Raw genomic sequence first — 8,319 nt, forward strand, 5'->3', positions numbered from 1 at the left:
GAGGTTTTTGGCTCAGACTCTGAGCTTCTGTTTGCAAGGTCACAGCTGCCTCATCGGTGGCTCCCACTGCCTCGTCTGGCACCGTTGCGGCGCGCGTCCTCCTTCGCCGTCCTGCAGGAGGCAAGGCGTCCCAACTTCCTTGCGATGGCAGTTTCAGACAGCGTGTTAGCACATGTCATCAACCCAGCACACAGTCGTAACACTGAGGGGGCTATTCTGTGCCAGTGGGGAGAGAGGATTACAAGCAAAGGTGAAGAATTGGACTCGCGGCATGGAGACGTATCCTGCACATCAGCCAGACAGACACATCTGTTTATTCAGTCTCAGTGTTTGTAGAGTAAAAGATTTGGGGGGGGGGGAATGTGTACACCGCCTTCAGATCGCGCAGACGTCCTCAAAGAAGAGAAATAGGCGTTCGTGAGCACAGACACAACAGCTGCTGATAATAAGGTGCGTCATCCAGCTTAGCCCGGAAAGAGACGAATGACAGTTATGTGAGCGGAGTGTAAATGAAGTTTCCAATACTTCTCTCTCAATATCACTGCTATCTCTGGGCCCGGCACGGCACCTGCTGTGGGCAGATATCGACTGGAGGGAAAGGAAAAGGGGTAGCGCGGTTGTGTGGTGGTGGTGGTGGGGGGTGTTAGGTGCTGGAGGATCGTGGCAACCGTCCACAGAGCACTTCCCCATTCCTTTGACTGGATGTTGAAAGGCGTGATTCCAGCCAGGGGGGTGGGGGTGGTGTGGTGAGGGGTGGGGGGCTGGGGGTGCATCGGGGAGGTTGTTTGAAGACTTAGGAAGAAAAGCTGAGGGAAAATAAATCAAGACTGTTTCATGTAAGATATGAGATTTGCATTGAGCCTTTTCAAATGAGCCCCTTTATGTTCGAAAAATGACTGACAGTCATAATAGCCGGGCCGACTCGCAGAAAGAGGGGAATGGAAATGGGCAGGGAGCCAAATCTAGTTTCCTCACGAAAAAAGAAACACGGGCTCCAATGGTAGAAAGCAGAGCAGAGAGCACCGGACCAGCTGATTTCAGTTTAGCACAGCCCATAATGTGGAAAGACTGGGAGCTCTTCCTGTCCATAATTGCTACACATCCAGAGTTAAAGAAAAAAAAAAAAAACAAGAAAAAGAAATATGTTTTGCTTGCCCTAAGTGAAATAGCTTGAAGTGCAGGAGCTGCCCTGCTAACAAGCCTGCAAATTAGCCACAAGGACAAGGAGATTGAGGGAGAGGCAGAGGAAGCTGGAAAGAGAATAACTGGCGCTTGCTGGTTGAAGGAAAACTGAAAATATAAGACAAATGTACATCCCTTATATGTGGCTACTTTTTAGAGAACTGCAGCCATATTTGCTCATCTTGGCTGCTAACAAATAATGTCAAGAAAGCCAAAGATGTTCCTGTTAATGTGTTTGTGTGTTACCGTGCATCCGTACGTGCATGTCTGTATGTGTACTGTATCATGCAAGTGCACAATCGCACACAACAGAAAACTTTGATGCACTACGTATAGAGTCACCAGACTGTGACCACTTCTGCTGAGGCGGCGCCCCAGTGGATACGCCATGCTTCATTCACATGGTGTTGACTCCAATTACACCAGCACCAACATGTTTGAGATACACGGAAGAAGCCAGGCATTTGCAAACGGCGCGTGTTTTCTAATTTGATGCCTCTGGAGTAGATGTGTTGCTGGTAACATCATCCTGTTGGAGTGTCAGATCAGCGCGAGGCGAAAGGAACATCCAATTTCCAGCTGCAGATCGGTGCAACATATAACCGCCACAATACATTGTGTTTCATCACCGAACTCTTTGAGGTGTTGCGGGAAAAATGAAACGGGAGCAGGTCTGCTAATTGAAGCGGTCACGCTTCCTGGTTTCCATTAGGGTAATTGGCATATCTATTTAGGACATACATATTTTGTGGAAATGCATGCAACTGAGCCGTAAATGACGTATGAAAGAAATATAATGTGTCGTAGTCAACAATCACAAAGCAATCAGTTCAAGACAGCCTCTTTTTTTTTTGTAACACATTGCCCAGCTTACTTAACTGAATATCTGCAACCTGATCGGGGCATAGCTAACTTTGCAAACACTGAGCTGTCCTCCTCATTTTTTAAAATTTTTTTTTTATGAATTTGGGGATTTTGGAAAACTGAAACATGTACAGTAAAAAGATGCACATGGTAGATTTTCAGTGTTGTTAGAATGATTACACTATTTCTAATCAAGGTGCCATCATGTGCAAAAGAAAACAAAACAAAAAGCATGATGGAAGCAATGTCATTGAGTTAATAATGTAATGGGGCCAAGTAAAACAATAATGATGAAGTAATTTCTCATCTTATAGACAAAATTCACAGGGTGGCCATTTTCTAATTTGCTCAGGGTGAGAAGCTCGGATGCCAGCGCGGTGTCATGCTGCTGTCTTTCAGGCTGTAAGACCTTTGGAAATCTGACTGTTATAATTTCGCCACTTCCCAATTGGTCAGCAACTGAAAACATGATGAACAGTGAAAAACTGGATGGACATTGGTTCATATTTCAAGGTTAAAACAAACACATTCTAAAGACCGTTGGCTAGTGTTAGCATTCAGCCACTTCCGAGCTGACATTACTGTTAAATTACACAAAAGGGATGTTCCTTTGGAAAAGTCATCATAAAGAATTATAATATTATAAAATCTTGTGTTTGCCTTGTTTCTGCGATAATCCATAATCCAGTTGGAAACCCCCCCCCCAAAAAAAAATCATCCATGCTGCCCTGCACTTACAAAACGGTTTTGTTACTGATTTTGCAATTACTCCTGCAATGCATTACCAGGTGTAATACTTCATACACAGGTGTAACTTATAACATTAATGATGACTGCATTACATTTACTGCAGCGTGCTGGTGCCGGGGTGTATGCTGACTTAAATATAAACATAGATATGGGTCCATTGTTATTAATGTTTTTAGTTACACCTGTGCCTCATCTGGAATAGGAAAAAGGCCTTTCCTGCCAAAGTACAACTTCAAACCCGATAACCTGGAAACAGTAATGGTAATTTAAAGAGGTAACTATAAATCAGAGGAGGATGTGTATGTATGAGGCAATAAATAAGAGAGTAGTGCCCCAGAGGTACCAAATCAAACCAGACATTTCTAACAGTGATCTTTCAAAAGGTCTTGTTTTGACAAAACTATCGGTTATCTCAGGTTTCCGGCTCACCTCTGCTGCCAATTCTGGCGAGCTGGCACATGCCGCAGCATCTTGGCTCATTCCCGCATTTCTTGAATACTTGGTGGAGGTTTCCCATCAGCAGTCACCTGACGTTGGTGGTCTAATGGTTGGAATGACCCTGTGGAAACGGGCATCGTGCCACCCTGGATCTTTCCCATCTGCTGCGTACGGGGTGTAGAGCATTATCTAGCGTTGCCCTTGAGAAGAAATGATGTCAAATAAACTATGTGACCAAGGAGAGGGATAAGCAGACAGATTAAAAAAAAAAAAAGCCAAGGATAATGCGTTTCAAAAGGTGAATGCATGATTTCAAATGAAGATTGTTCATTCAAGCCGCAATGTGCTTTTCTGACCAATAAGAAGAAATTAGAATAATAAAAACTAAAATCATGATCCGTCTGTTAAAGGTGCCTGTCTATTAGGGTTTTTGACCACTGGTAGCAGTATGGAGCTGTACATTTATGAGTGGGTCCCCAATTTTTTTTGTGTGTGTTATGTAAACATACAAGGATGCAAACACACAAGTGCCAAAATGCAATTCACACGGGAGCATTGATACCCGACCTGAACCAGTGTGGGTTTGGACATCAATGTAATGTCAACAACGCAGTTAAAATAAATAATTAATTACATAAAATATGGATGGAGCTTCCATGTCTGAAAAGTGAAACCAACACGAAAGAGTACAATCTTTCTAATGGCCAGTCAATAAAGACAATAAAGTCGCAATCATGTTGAGTCCCTTGGTTCTCATCCGGTATCCATCCCAGCTCCACTCTCTCATCCAAATATGGTCACGGTCGTCCACAAACCCACGAGTGATGAAACAGTGGGTTTTACACGAGTAACAAACGCAGTTATCCGTCTTTCAATATGAAGGCAAAGGGCAAATTTATACAGAGAAAAAAACTGCATTCAACAGGTTACACCTCAAGGATACACACATCTGAAAGCAGCTGAAGCTACACCGAGATGTTTATTAACAACAAAAGATTCCCATATAGAGGCAATCTTTTCACCTCACAAGAAGTCCTTTCAATTGATGTTCTATTCAAAATGTTGCTCTCAAAAGCAGCATTTTGAAAATGGGTTTACAAGCAAGCAAGTGAAAACATAAAGCTGAATAAATAGCCTTGAGGGTAATCCAGCCACCCTGTGCATATACCAAGAAAGCAGAAGCACTGTGAACAGAGTCATTACGTCTCAGGGTGACAGGGTGGAGATGATATGCTCATAGTCTATGATTAAAACTGAATATTGGACCACTTAAATAAAATGTAGGTTAGAGGTGCTTGTAATGACAGCGTGGTAGGCTGCATGGGACCAGTCAATCAAAAAAAAAACATCACCCACACACAAGACATTCAAAACCGGGCATCGTGCTTTAATTGTTTACATAATTTGGTAGACTTCAGCCTTTTCTTTCAGCGACTGTGCCATCGCTGCCTAAGACTGTCATTGTGCTCGCCGGGTATACTGTTCTTTTCTCCTCCTTCCCCACATGTGGAGGCAGCTATCTGAAGCGTCCACGCCGGTGGATTATCCCACTAACCACCAATCCTTTTGCAACAGTTGAGAGGATGAGAGCGCCTGTTGGATCACCTCCAGGGCCTGCTGGTGCCTCTTCTTCTACTCCCCTTCCAGAGCAGCTCCAGGCTGGGGCCCGAATCCCTCATCTCGTCATCCACTCTGTGCCATCTCTCGGCCCGGGCCACACCCCAGCAGCAACTGGCACAGGCGGCGTTCTGAAGCCTTCTGAAGGCTGAAGGGGGAGCAACTGCAGGCCCAGATGGTTTTCCTTTATATTGGTCAGTCCGTCTGTCTGTCCGTCATGCGCCAAATGCAGCTACTTTGCATCTGTTTTGTGCTCTGAACATTAGCGCGCACCTGTCGAGATACTCCAGGTGGGTGTACGACTAGCTTTAACATACAGGGAGATGTATGCATGCATGCCACATGCAGTTATGTAAAGACACAGATGCACAACCAAGTCCTCAATCATCGCATGTGCATATATGCAAATACAAACATATATGCATGTTTAACCATGAAAAAGAGACACCTGCTGCTGAGATATAGAGAAACACTCCCACACAGATCCTGTAGACGCACTGTTCACACTTACTGTATCTGGTCTCTTACACAGTGCCACCCACACAGCCATCCTCAGCACTCACATATGAGCTCTGTGAGGTCCATTCACTCGATTAGAAGAGGACCGTGGAACGCTCCACACACATGCTAATGCCTAAAGACAACAAAGCCAATGATGAGGAGATGGTGCTCTCTTGAAGCCAGAAAGCATGTGCAATCAGCCCGCAGGGCTTCCGTTTAAACAATGCATAATCAGATGGAATAAGTGAGAAGGACACGGTGAGAGTGAGAAAGGGATCGGTTGGTAGATGGAGACTGAAAGCTATTGAATGTATAAAATATGGACAGAGCTTCCAGGTCTGACAAATAACAGCCATTGTGGAATTGCTTTAATACAGCATTCTTCCTATTGGCCAGAGACTTCCAAAAGGAAGTCAGCTCTTATATAAGCTTATGCGAAAATGACCCTTCTTCTAACTTGAGTTTGAAGTTTCACATCTTCTTCAGCACAACATGAAGTTCATTTTGTAAATGGTGGTCACATTCACAGTAGAATAGACAGCCAAGCAGAGTGTGCTTGAACCCGTGGCTAACTTGTGACTGACAAGTTGCCACCACAGCAGTCAGCAGGGGGTGACTCCCCTGGTTTCAAAAAGAAGTCAGATTGTATGTAAGCTTATGAGAAAAGGACCCATCTCCTCACTTGTTTTTTTTTTACTTCAGTAAACAGTTTCCTAATGAGTTTGAGGTCTCAATCTTTAGTTTCAAAGCATCCTCAATTCAGCATGATGTTCATTTAGTAAGTTACTGCCCCATTTTATGCTTCAGGGCGTAACTACTTTGTGATTGGCAAGTCACTACTATGGCCTGCTCTTAGAACAGATCCAATCAGGATTTCCAATCCAGTATGGACACCTCTGGCTCCAAATAAAACAAGGTGGCGATGGCCAGAACGCTAGACTGGAGGCTTCAAAACCAGTGGTTGACGTCACGGTTGGTTTCACTTGGTGGAAGCCCACATCAGCCATATGATTGGACAAAAGCTGAATCACTGCTCTATGACTCCCAGTCTATGAGGCCTAGTGAGTCCACTTATCAATGGCTCTCTTAACACAATGAGGTTAATAGGCAGGCTTGGGAGATGTCTCTCGAAGTGACTCTGGATAAATTGTGTAAGCGTCTCCATGACTACAATCACACTTTAGGAAAAACTCAGCTCTGGATTTGTGCTTTCAAGGCAGGAGGCTCCCAAATCAATTTTAGGAAATTAGCTTGCAATTAGCAGACAAAAGAGGGAAAAGAATAAGTAGACATATCTGAATAGTTTAAATAATTTCAGGCAAGTTTCCCTGATATCGCTGGTGTATGTTTTCTAAAACAAACTCATTTAAAGTTGATTTATATGCAGTTTTTTAGCCAAGACCTTAATGCCTCCACCAGTCACAGTGGGAACGGACAGATTGGCTTCTAATGGTTATCCGATACTATGCAGCAGTATAACTATGTGTTGTTTAATAAGGTGAACTGACCTTTCATCATGGTTATAAATCAATGCCATTCTCCCACTCTGAAGCACCGCATGCAAATGCATAATATTATCTTCCCACACTTTAACATGCACGCACGCAGCCACCGAAGGCAACACATGCACGGGAAGTCACATTTGGAGATTAATACGGGCGCTTCAAGGCCATGCATTCATATATGTGCTCCTTGCTCCTTTTATATAGACACAGTCTCATAAACAAGCTGCCTTCAACCCAGTGGTCAGTGATGAAATAAAACAAATTTGTTTCCTGTTGCCACTGTGCAGTTTTGGATAAAAAGGCCCCTGAAATGATGTTGGTAAGTGGAGAGGGGGAGAGGCAGAAATAGATGAGGTGAGATTGTGTTTGATTGCAGGTAAATGGGAGATGTTTGTGTTCAGGGCCTCTGATGATGTTTTTGAAAGGACCTCCTGGCCTTTCATTCTGTGATTACTATTCTTCTGCCGAGGCATAATGGCTGAGGTACAGCTCAGCTGTTGGTAATGCAGGCATTACCGGCAGCAGAACAGACCAAGAACTGCAATGTCCAGATCCCACTCATTTACCTCCCAAATAATACTTCACCTCAGCCCACAGCAACGGCAATAACAGCAAAATCACAGCTAATGCCATCTCGTCTGTCAGAGAAAACAATATAAAAACAATGTATTTCTTATTACTCTCGCTTCCTCTCGCTCTCCTTCTCTTCGCTTGATCACTATAAGTACAACCCTAAAGCAGAACAGAGTGCCTCCACCGCCGACATAAAGTGGCGGGGCTCCTTCTCCTGCTGCTGTTCATTCTCCAAATCGCAATTTACTTTTGCATCATCAACACAAAAGAAAAAGCGATAAACACTCGCTGTGTGCCTAGACATACTTTCTCCTCATGGGCCCTGCCACAGGCCCAGATAGAAACATAGGTCCACATACCGCTGTGTGTGTGTATGTGTGTGTGGAGGGGTGGGTGCAGGGGTGGGGGGGGGTATTTGGGATACGTTCCCTGCCTCTCTAATAAGCCACCGGCTTGATGCCACTGCTCTCCTGCATGGGAGGAGATAAGAACTGGCAGAGCGGTGGTGTGGGCTCCCATTGAAACCCAGTGTGCTGCTAAGCCCCCTCACAGCCCCCAGCAGAACCTCAACATGCACACACACCACCACAAATGTGCACCTACACACACACACACACGCTACAAAAAGGCAGCCCCCAATGAGGTAACGTTGTGATTACAGATGCAAGAGCACAGACAGCGCGTTGGGAATATGAGGTGGAAGGAGAGAGAGCGAGGGAGAAAGGAGAGGTAGAAAATAACAAGTATTAAGTCCACTGAGACGGCATTAAAAAAAGCACAATGCTCTGCTTGTTGTTCAAAAAGAGTGAGACTACTGAACTGAGGAATCTCGACTTCTTTTTTTTTTCTTCCTCGCGCAGCCTTTAAAAAATTACCACACCAGCAAGCC

The sequence above is a fragment of the Acanthopagrus latus genome, chromosome 16 (genome assembly GCF_904848185.1).
Source record: "Acanthopagrus latus isolate v.2019 chromosome 16, fAcaLat1.1, whole genome shotgun sequence".
NCBI lineage: Eukaryota > Metazoa > Chordata > Actinopteri > Spariformes > Sparidae > Acanthopagrus > Acanthopagrus latus.